This window comes from Echinops telfairi, unplaced genomic scaffold (genome assembly GCF_000313985.2).
Source record: "Echinops telfairi isolate 266 unplaced genomic scaffold, ASM31398v2 ScPeMD7_7469;HRSCAF=8507_1, whole genome shotgun sequence".
Taxonomy (NCBI): domain Eukaryota; kingdom Metazoa; phylum Chordata; class Mammalia; order Afrosoricida; family Tenrecidae; genus Echinops; species Echinops telfairi.
The window spans coordinates 50,340,058-50,352,146 of NW_022111373.1; the positions used below are offsets into that span (position 1 = coordinate 50,340,058).

Genomic DNA, 12,089 nt, shown 5'->3' on the forward strand with positions numbered 1-12,089 from the left:
ACTTTAATATATTGAGCCGCTAGCTTAAAGATTGGAGGTTCAAGTGCACCCAGAGATGTCTCAGGAAAAGGCTTGCCATTCCACTTCCAACAAACGCTTAATCTCTGGAGCACAGTTCTACTGTGACCATGTGGGATCACCATGACTGCACGTCAACTCGCAGTCAACGATGGTGGTGGAGGGTGGGTCTTCCTGACTGGTAAGCCTTGGTAATGCTGACTTTTGAAGGATTTCTTTGTGTTTCTACAATGGGGGAATTCAGCTTTGATAGTGCAGCTTAAAACAAGTTTATCCAGAGGGGTGGAAAAGTCACAATTACATACGTCAACTTTAAATGATGCGTGCAGAGATGCTAAATAACAAAATAAGCAGCAATAAACTTTTTGAAGATGCATTCGGCTTCACTGTTCACTATTTCATATGCAAAAACTGCTCAGTCACAGAAGTACTATATTTTGTTACTCTTGTTAAAAGATACATAACAGGAAATTCTGAACACAGCATTGGTCTGAGGCCAGCAGTTGAGCCAATATCTGACTTTAATGTTTAGTTTTCAAAATCTCTATAGCAGTCTGTGCTGTAGCCCGGAGCTGCGAGTTTACGGGTCTCTGAGAACCCCCTATGGCAAGTGTCACTTAGCCAGCTCACGGAAGCAGTTCTGAGCAGTTTCTGTCATTACCCACTTTGCAGTTCCAGCTATGCTTGCATCTTCTAGCATGGTCAGCAGAAAGGTATTGCCTCTTTCAGGCAACATGATCATTGTGGGTCTTAAGCAACAGACAATGTCGTCGCTTACCTTTTTTTAGTGATACAAAAGCAAGCAGGAAATACACCTACCTGCTCACAGTGTTTTTTAAGATCTGAAAGTGCTCAACATACAGCAATAACTGGAAACTTTTATTCTAGTGGTTCAAAACCAGCTGTGTACATAGGTTTATCACAGATGCTTCTTTCAAATAGTATGGTTCGTGAATTGTATTTTGACTACATCTAAAAACTACATATTATCTAGTGTTTCTTGGGGTTGTGAGCATTTGTACTCAGTAACAAAATGAGATATAGTGGATCCGCCCTAGATGCTTTATACAGTTCGAGTTAAACACAAGGCAGCGAGGATTGAGTGAAAACAGTGAAAAGAAAAAATCTGTTCCTTCACACACCACCGAGCGTTTCAACTGAGCACACTGTCTATTCACTTCTCTGCTGTTTCCTGGAGAATAGCAGCAAATTGCCGCTGCCGCGGCTTCAATTAATTTCATTTTGATGGCATTTCCAAGACTTCAGTCTTCATGTACTTCACTTTACAGAGACTCAAGCCAAATGTATCAGCTGTCTCAGTATGAGTTTACTTTCATCAAAGCCAGGACCCCACCCATAGGACCACAAGTTAGCCACTTACTCAAAATTCTTCAAAGGGCACTTGGTTTGATAGCTGTATCAAAATAAAAGGGGACCCACATTAATGACAGGTCAGCTATCTGCAACACTGTGGTTAAGGGAAACTGAAGCTAAATGAACTCAGGGCTAGAAAATTCACTGAGCTGGAATCAGAACTGGGTCTATTGACTGCAGAGCCCATGCATCAAGAATGATAAAAAGGACACAGATATCATAAGGGAGAAAATAGAATAGAATTAGGTAATAAAACTTTCCCCCCCTTTAACAAGAGAATACGCTCTGTCTCTCTTTCTCTCTCTCAGCACTCAGCCTCTTTTCTATAGCAACAGCACCTTCTTTCAAGCACAGATGATGGGTGGGGGGGTCTATCGCTTCCTAGACTTGCAACATGAGAACAGCAACATTTTTTATTCAATGAGGAAAGCCAAATTTCTTCTGTGTGTAGTATCCAAGTTCAAGCTGTAAGAAGAAAACTTCATTATATATTTTAATACTCAAAGTAGGCCTCCAGCAATCATGATAACCCCTCACCTAATCCATAATAATAAAAAAAGAAAGAAAAAAATCACGAGAGAAGCAGAAGACATCCAGCAAATCCAGAAACCTCTCCACTCAGTCGGTCTCCCTGGTCAGCGTGGCTTTCAGTGTCAAGCCTGCAGCTGGTCGGTTTCACAGTGCATCTCGTGCCATCCGTGCCGTGTTCCAAGTTTCACTTGTTTTGCACACCAACTGCCAGTCGCACTTGACCGAGGGCCTGCAGGGCCTGATGAAGAAGCCCAGACATGATAACTCCCGGCCTCGTGGAGAACCCAGGCTGGAGCGGTGAGCCCAAGCGCAATGTCCTCTCACCGCTGCCTCAGAAGTGAAGGCTGGTGAACCATGAGGGGCTCTGCAGTCCCAGGCCTCCGTGGTGGTGCATCCAGATGTCTCCTCCAGCATCAGGCTCATTTAGAGAGGACAAGGAACCGGAGGAAGAGAGGCAAGGGAGGCGTTTCTAAAGACAGTTCCTTGGGGGCACAGAGGCTTAGGCAAAACCAACGAATGGATGGCTGGACTGCAGAAGCAGCTGTCAGCTTTCTAGTCTTTGAGTGTGTAAAAATGAAGTAGGGAATCCAGCTAGACTAGAGCATGTACACAGGTACAGGTAAGAGCAGGAGACACAGGGAATCCAAGACAGATAAAACCCTCAGGACCAATAATGAGAGTAGCGATATGAGGGGAAGGTTGGGGAGAAAGGGGAAACCAGTCACAATCATCTATCTATAACCCCCTCCCAGGGGGACGGACAACAGAAAAGTGAGTGAAGGCAGACATTGGTCAGTGTAAGACATGAAAAAAGATAATTTATAAATTATCAAGGGTTCATGAGGGAGGAAGGGCGGTGGGAGAGGGGGGAGATAAGGAGCTGATACCAAAGGCTCAAGTAGAAAGAAAATGTTTTGAAAATGATGATGGCAACAAATGTACAAATGTGCTTGACACAATGGATGATGGATGGATTATGATGAGAGCTGTATGAACCACCAATAAAATGATTTTTTTAAAATGAAGTAGGAGGGTTCTCTTGGGCCCAACAACAGATAGCCAGGGCTATAAACTTCATTTTTATGTGTGATTTTGGCAAAACAACTGGAAGGACTGCAGGGAAAGGCACCTGGCGGTAGCACTGGCTTGGGCAGATGGACTTCCTGAACCAAAGTCAGAGGGTCCCATGGGTGACCTTGGGACTGCGGTGTGCCTGCATTCAAAGCTCCCGTGATAGAACGTAGCTGCTGGAGGCTGGAGGAGACCCGTGTGGGTGGCCGTTCACAGAGGAGGTGCAGCAGGAGGGCTCAGTTGAAGCGCTGCGACTCTGCTCCTGCCACGTGTTGTGGAGAATGATGGCAATGCCAATGGCAAACACGGGAAACACCAGTGAGAAAATGATGATGGGGAAGAGGGCCAAGCCACCAAGAGGTGGCAGCGAGGCTGTCATCTCCGGCAGCTCAATATTGTCTACCGAGGGCAAGAACACTTCGCGGTACAGCCTCTCCTCTTCTGGGATCCTCTCCACCGCCAGCTCAAACAGCTTCAGAGGAAAGACTTCGTGATTATCCAAGAGGTACCCAATGATGGGAGAAGTGCCGAAGCAGTAGTCTCGCGGCAGCTGGACCCCGGGCACCTCGATGCCATCCCTCCTGTCACACTTGCCATCGATATCCATCACGATCGTCAAATGCCTCTGGATCCAGTGAATCACAAAATGTCGCAGTGGAGAATGCGGACAATGACTGTACCATCCCCAACTCAGAGGATCGTCCATCCTGCTCCTGATCATAGCTGAGGAGCCATTGTTCACGAAGGCGTGAGCGTAGGGGAATACTGCTTTTGCTGCACCTTCTCCTTGCAGTAGGCGTCTAAAAATACTCCCAGCCCCACGAATTTGTCCATGTTTCAAAACAGTCCCTGGCTGCATCGATCCTTTGTGTGCCAGCTGGCCAAGCCATCCCTGTGCAGACTCCGCTTCCCTTGTCCGTGGGCTGGGAAGTGCACCTGCAACTCCCAGTCTCTCAGGAAACATGGACGTGTCCCAAATTACCCTTCGGCCACACCAGGCACACTGCATTCACTTCTTGGCCCCATCTCTCAAGGAAGACGTTGTAGCACCCGGATCCACGGGGCGCCCTGGTTGCTTTGCATATTTGCACTAAGTGGGACGTATTGGGTCATCACCATGGCTTTGGTCACCACCATCCTACAGTGGGGCACTCACTCCCTGTGCTTACACCCTGGCAGGGCTTCGCGTGAATGCTCCCGTTTCAAGTACTTGAATGTTTGACTGGCTGGCCCCAGTCCCAGGCCCCAACTAAAGAAGCAGGAGCAGCATCTTGGGCCCATGCCAAACCATCAATGATGTCCCTAACACTGCCACCACCGGAGGGTCCTGGGGCCGCAGCCATCTTTCCCACTGCTCTCCATTCATCAGTGAGAGAGTACTTTTATTTCTGGATGTAGTGGAGTTACTGAGGTGCCAAAAACCTAATGATAATAATTAATTCAAAACAACTTTTTATTAATTCCAGAACCTTAAATCTAAACGTTCAAGTTTCAGTTTTTCATGTTTAATTACATGGCCATATTACAAAGTTTACTCCAACCAAGATGAATTTTGCTACATTCCACAAAAGATTACTTTTATTACATTAAAGTTGGGGACATCATATTTTATTTAGAAAAATATAAGAAGAAAAAACAGAAAACATTTGAAAGATAAGCAGGAGAAAAGTAACCCCGTCAATGAATTCTTATGTCGTTTTCTTATACAAGGTGGACTTGTGACTACCTTGTCTTAGGAGCCACGTGACTACATTCTATTTACTTCCAGATCCTTCTGCCCCTAAAGCAGTGGTCTGTACATGGAGAGCCCTCATTGCACCCACAGTTTAGATGAACTACATCATGGAGAGAGACTACCTATGTTCTTCAGTATACCTCCTTTTATCTCACCAACAGCAATAACAATAGCCACATGCACAAACCCTTTTGATCACTAGGAAACAAATTTACTACATTTCCAATAAAACTTATTGAGAATATTTATGTAATAAAACCACACTCTAATGAAAAAATCTTGTACTCATGAAGCCCATGACCCTATTCTCTGAGAAGCATAGTAGAATTTACAGGGATTAACAACTGGATATGAACAACCCTAAATTGTCACCTTTGAGAGAATGAATGATGCAGTTAATATTTTTAACTACCGTTTAAGTCAGGAAGCTTATCAACCTAAGGGACTATGAAAGCAGTCCACAGAGTTTGGATAATAAGTTATAACGAGGAACCTTAGCCTTAAATATCGTAGGCATCATTTCTGTCTTACGTACAAAGCTCTCTGTCACCCACCACACATGTTCAGAGACTATGTGAATTTTACAAATGTTTTACAATTAGTCTTTTAAAAAATGACATTTTCATATGTAAATTTTAAGAATATAAGACAACTGAAAGCAACCTACTAATCATTTTTTCAGATCTTTTAATATCACATATTGTTCATTAAGACTTTGAAGACTTTTAGTACGCAATCAACATGCAGAATCTGGCAGTATTTTTTACAATTTCTCAGTCTTTTGTTGCTGTTCACACAATCGATACTACTCAAATTTATCAGGACTTTCCAAACCATTCAAACTGATGTTTATAGATGCAGCAACGACTTAATTTTTCCGCTCAATAGTTTAATGACATTTCATTAACTTCTTGTTGCCATATACATGTCTCCAACTCACGGTGACGCTAAGTATAAAATATTGGAACATTGCCCAGTTCTGCTGCACTATGTTCATGATGGTTGGTGTGCCTGCCTGCACTGCTACATCCATTGTGCCATTCATCACATTGACCATTTCCCTGGTCTTTGCTGTCCTCCCTTTCATGAAACAGGATATTCTAAGATATACCAATGACCATGAAGATGACACGGGACTGGGCAGCATTTATTTCTGGTATACACAGGTCACCAGAAGTTGGATTTGACTCAAGAGCAACTGATGAGAACCATCCCAGTATTCCTGCATATGAGGTCTGTGCCATTATGTCTTGTGACTGTAAATGCAAAAATGCTAAATAAATAAAATGAAAAATTAGTGGCTAGAATCTAATAATAAATTAAAAGAATCAGATACCAAAACAAAATGGAATTTTCCCCAGGAATTCAGGGATAGTTCAACATTAGAAAATCAATCATGGCAATATACCACAACAATAGAATAAAGGAAGAGAACCACACAATCATCACTATGGTTTCAGATAAAGCATTTGACAAAATCCAACGCCCATTCTTGATGAAATTCCTAAAGAAGATTGTAATAGAAGGGTAATTCCTCCATAAGATTCAGGGCATGCAATGTAAGTCAGCAGCCAACACATCATACTTTGTGGAGAAAGACTGAGAGTTTTTCCTGTGCATTTGGGAACAAGATAAGGGTTCCCACAAATGATGAAATACTTAAGATACAGAAGACCAAAGCCCATCTGCAGAGCATCTGGTCAGACTGAGCCACTGGCAGATGTGCTCTGGCCAGAGGTAAGAGTCCTCCTGAACAGCTTTATCAGGCAGAGACCATTGTAATCTGGATCGAACTGGACATTGGCCAGTTGACCACTCTATAGACTCGGCTGGAATTTGTTCTGGGCGCAAATATCTCTTATGGTTCCATGATAGAAGTTTTTTCCCTGGCTCTTTGAAGGTTGATGGGGGTCTTTTCCATCTTACACATTATTTACATTTTTGTCTTTGCACTATTATGATTTTATCCTTACCTCCTTATTGTGATTTTTTTGTTTTCTGTTGGGTCTCTCAGCCGCAAAGCATGGGGGGGGGGGGGGGGGCGGATGCGTAACGGTAATAACATACAAGGGGAGATAGGAATACAGGGGTGGGGGTGGGTGACAGGGAGGGAAAGGGGATTTCAGGAGTAAATAAGTCAGGAGGGTGGAGAGGAAGCACTAGAACGGATTGTGATTGAATAACTCATTTTAAAGGCAATGTAACCATGGTTGGGGGGGGGGGGCGCATCATATATTTTCTTTCTGATTGTGAACTATGAACCACCTTGATATTATTGAACGCTTGAACTATTGAATTGTATGATATGTAAACTATGTGCCAATAAAACTGTTGGGGGGAAAAAAGAAACAAAAGAACAATACAGAGAAACCTGCAGGACAGTACTGCAAAAAACAAAAAAGGATGTATGTAAATGGAAGAACATCCCATGCTCATGGATAGGCTGACTTAATATTGTAATGAAGTCAGTACTACCTGAAACAATCTACAGCTATAATGCAATACCAATTCAAATCCTAAAGAAATGGATTTCTTTAAAGAAATGGAAAAACTAATTATCAATTTCATCAGGGTAGGCAAAAGACCCAGAATAAGCAAAGAACTTCTTAAAAAGAAGAACCTAGCACTTCCTGACCTAAAAACCTACTACATGCCACAGTAGTCAAGACAGCCTGGTACTGGTACAACGAGAGATGCACGGACCCATGGATCAGAACAGAAAACCCACACATAAATTCATCAGCCTAATCTTTAACAATGGACATAGAAATATCCAACGGAAGTAAAACAGCCTCTTCAACAAATGGTGTTGGAAAAACTGGGCTTCCATACAGAGAAGAAGGAAACAAGACCCATATCTCTCCCCATGCACAAAAAATGAAATCAAGATGGATTAAAGATTTAAATGCAATCCCCAAATGTAATCTCAGGTCATCAGTGAGAAGGCTGGAATGAACTCAAGGGCCCTACTGCAGGGTCTTCACAGACTACCACGTCTAATGGAGGAGGCAAACACAGCAGATGGCACTACAGATGACAGAGACATGCTGAAATTACATCAATTAATCCATCAGAAAACTTCATCAGGGAGTAAGTGAGAGCCCAAAGCTTGGGAAAATCTGTGTGCCCATGACACATCGGACAAAGAGCTAATTACCAAAATACACGGAACTCTGCAACAACTCAATAAGAAAATAACAAATGACGCAATTGAGAAATGGGAAAAGGACATGAAGAGACAGTTCACCAAAAATGAAATACAAATGGCTAGTAGGCACATGAAAAAAATGTGCATGATCACTAGTCACCAGGGAAACGCAAATTAAAACCACAATGAGATACCATTGTACACTCACAATGCTAGCCCAAATTAAAAAAAACAAAAACAGGAAAACAACAAATACTGCAGAGGACATGGAAACTTTAAAACTCAGATACACTGTTGGTGGACTTGTAAATACATACAACCACTGTAAAAAATGATATGGAGATACTTAAAGCAACTGGGAACTGAAATTCCAGATCCAGCAATACCACTATTAGGCATATACCCTAAAGAAATGAGACACAAAACCAGTGGATGTATGCTTTTCCATGTTCATAGGAGCACAGTTCACCTGAGCAAGAAACTGGAAGCAGCTCTAATGCCCAGCAGTGGAAAAAATGGATAAGCTATGATACAAACACACAGTGGATCACACAGTGCATCCCTAAAAAACAGAGACGAAAGCACGAGACACTGCATGACATGAAAGGACCTGAAACCATTGTGCTGAGTGAAGCAAGTCCATTATAAAAGGACAAATATTGTGTGAGTCCACTACTGTAAGAAGAATACCAAATAAACAAACCTTAGGGACCAATTCCTGAACAAAAGGAGAAAGCTACGTAGGGGCCAGGAACCATATATCACCTCCCTATGAGAAATTCACAAGACTCACCTTGAAGGAGGCGCCCTCACATCGGCTGGCGTAATTCCTTAAGACGTTTGGGTTGAAACATGCTATATCCTATTGAGACACGGCTGTGACTCATCAATGGGCTGTCCACATGAATGGAAGGAGAACCTTGACAGAAAATGCAGTTAAGACCAAGGGAGGGGAACACCTGCATTTTGGAGGAGACACTGAAAGTTCTGTTGGTGAGTATGGTGGGCAAATGGGGAGAAGCAACCTCACCTTGGGAAGGGAGGCTAAACAAAGATTGTAGGGCACCTAGGGGGACAATGGACCAGATTTTATATTCCTGGGTAGACACTATGAATATGTTTCAACCCAACCCTCGATGAACCACGCCATGGACTAAGCATCATAATGACCTTGGATGCTGACCTTGCAGGTAGTATGGCATCCCCCAGGGGCTACACAAGAAGGATTCAACACAGGGGCCTGACTGAATGAACTGGGCCCTGCCTTGAAGCAGCCTGTTCCCTTGGACTGAGGACTGGGGTACTCTGATGCGAGCAGAAGCAGAGTGACCTTCCTGGGGCTGTGGAAATGGCAGTCATTGGACCTTGGAGGAAACCCCTGGCTTGGAGGGTGTCCAATGGAAAAGGACCCAGACTCCCCTTCTATTTAGTACCTCTATGCGCCCCCCCCCCATGTTGGTTTTCCCAGTTTGGGAAGCACAGAAGGAGCAGATGCATAGAGATAATAACGGAAGCAATGGTTTATATGGGTGTGTGGGGGGGGGGAGGTGGAGATAAAGAGGATGAGGGGACTGGTGTGACAGGTTTTGATCTGTTGGGCAGTCCACATGGAAGAAGCACACCAGCTTGTGTGAGCCAAAGACGACGACAACAAAGTCCAAATATGATGAAGGGAAAAGTATCCGAACTTAACGTGCGAATAACCAATTTGTAGATGGCTGTGGAGCACAGTGAGAGCCCCAACCCATGTGCAGAGTATCTAGTCAGATGCAGCCCTTGGAGAGCCCCTCTAGCCTAGGCAAGGGTCTTGAATAGCTTTACTATCAGACAGGGAACATTGTAAACTGGATTATGCTGGATCAAACTTGATGCTTGGTCAGTTGACCTCCTCCTTGACCCAACCTGGATTTGCTCTAGGATACAGTATTTTTTGTTCCATGACAAAAATTTCTTCCATGGCTTTTTAAATACTGATGGTGGTTTTTTCTGTCTTACTCGTTATTTGTATTTTTACCTTTATATTATTATTGTTGTTTTCTCCTTACCACTTAATTTTGTTTTTCTTCTTTATTGTTTCTGTTGGTTTTCCCAGTTTGGGAAGCACAGAAGGAGTAGATGCATAGAGATAATAACTGAAGCAATGGTTTATATGGGTGTTGGGGTGGGAGGTGGAGATAAAGAGGGTGAGGGGATTTGTGGAGCAAATAGTGAACAGGGAAGGGGGCGGGAACGCTAGAACTGATGGTGATTATACAACTCATTTTAAAAGCAATTTAATGTGAAAATATAAGATATGTGAATACACTATCAAGAAAACCATGAAAAACAAAACAAAATTGACCACTGGTTAGCTTGGTGATACGGAAAAAGTTGCTGTGTAGGGGCACTGAGTTCATGTCAACGGTGGTAGAATAATTTGGAAAAGGATATCAATAATGGTTGTACAATATGAAGAGCATAATCAATGACACTGAATTATACAAGTAGAAGTTGTGGAACTGGAGAATGTGCTACTGTCTATATTCTTGCCACAATTAGAAAAATATTTATAGGAAAAACAATCACTACAAGGGAGAAGAAAATGTTCTAGAATTGAATATGACAACTGTACAACTCTTGGTATGATTGAATTCTATGACATGTGGATGAAGTGCTAATAAAACATAAAAATTAAAAAAATATGTAAGTAAAAGCATACCTCTGTTATTATCTAGTACAGACACTCATTTAATGTAACATTAGAGTTCATTGTTTCCTGTAGTAAGGTGACTAATGCCTCTTGTGATTTGGCCCAGGATTGGGGCAAATATTAACAGCTCTAAAGAGAGAATACATGATTTTAAAACTAAAAAACATTAAATTTGAGTTTAAATTCCATGCATTATGGAAGAGAAGAAAGTGCTATGTATACCAAATCATTCTGACCAACAAGGAAACCACAAAAGGTAGAAAGGAAAAGGTTATCCATGCGGATCTTGCTAGCCTGCAGTTGGAAAATGTGTCTGGCTATTGTAAAGTGGTAAAGGCAAAGAGGCCCTGGGAGAGTTTTCAGCTACTCGCTGTGACTGGCTCTTTCTAGTCCATTGCTGCTTTGAATTCAGTAGCACATTTCATCAGTCATATTCTTAAAAAAGAAAAGTGTACCAAATATAAATTCTATAAAGCCTGAAAATTACAGAACATTTACTCACTTGCTGTTGTGTTTGTACTAATGATTCTAAGTACTCAAAGCAGTTTAAAGTCTTTTACTCTTTCTTCCTGCTGAATGAAGTAAATATATGAAAAAAGGTCGACTAGCAGAAAAATAAATTCAATAATATTTTAAAAATTGCTGCCCCCTGTCCCCGCAAAAAAAAGCCTTCTTCCAATCCTGATGCTGTGTTTTCCTCATATAATCCAGTTTCTCTGATTATTTGCTCAGCATACAGTTTGAGCACGTATGAGGAGAGGATACAGCCCTGATGTACACCTTTCCTGATTGTAAAAGCAGTGTTCCCTTGCTCCATCGGCACAGCAGCTTCTTAATCCATGTGCAGGTTCTGAAGGAATACAATGAAGTGTTCCGGAATTCCCATTCTTCTCAAGGTTATCAATAGTCTGTTATGGTTCACACAGCTGAAAGCCTTGGCATAGTTCATAAAATACAAGTAAACATTTTTCTGTTAATCTCTGCTTCCAGTCAGGAGCCATCTGATGTCAGCAATGATATTCCTTGTCCCACGCCCTCTTCTGGATCCCACCTGAACCTCAGGCAGCTACGGCTGCAACGGTTGTTAGATGATCTTTAGCAAGATTTTACTTGCATGTGGTATCATTGATATTTTTCTATAATTTGAGCATTTTATTGGGCCACCTTTCTTTGGGATGGACACAAATATGGATCTCTTCCAGTTAGTTGGCCAAGTAGCTGTCTTGCAAGTTTCCTGATGTGGAAGAGTGAGTGCTTCCAGGGCTTCACCAGCTTGCAGAAACATTTCAAGGCTCCGTCAATTCCTGGAGCTTTGCTTTTGGTTAATGCTTTCAGTGCAGCTCGAACCTCTTCCTTCAGCACGGTTGGAGCTTGCGCATATGCTACCTCCTGAAGTGATGGACTAAAGACTAGTTCTTTCTGGTAAAGTGACTCTGTGGATTCTTTCCATCTTTGCTTAATGCTTCCTACATTACTCAATATTTTGTCTACAGAATCTTTCAAGATGACAACTCAAGGCTTGA

General features: G+C 42.4%; 1 pseudogene; it reads right to left on the bottom strand.

The window, feature by feature from the left end:
* Positions 1–3,142: 3,142 nt before the first annotated feature.
* Positions 3,143–4,020, bottom strand: LOC101656684 (annotated as a pseudogene).
* Between the last annotated feature and the right edge of the window lie 8,069 nt (positions 4,021–12,089).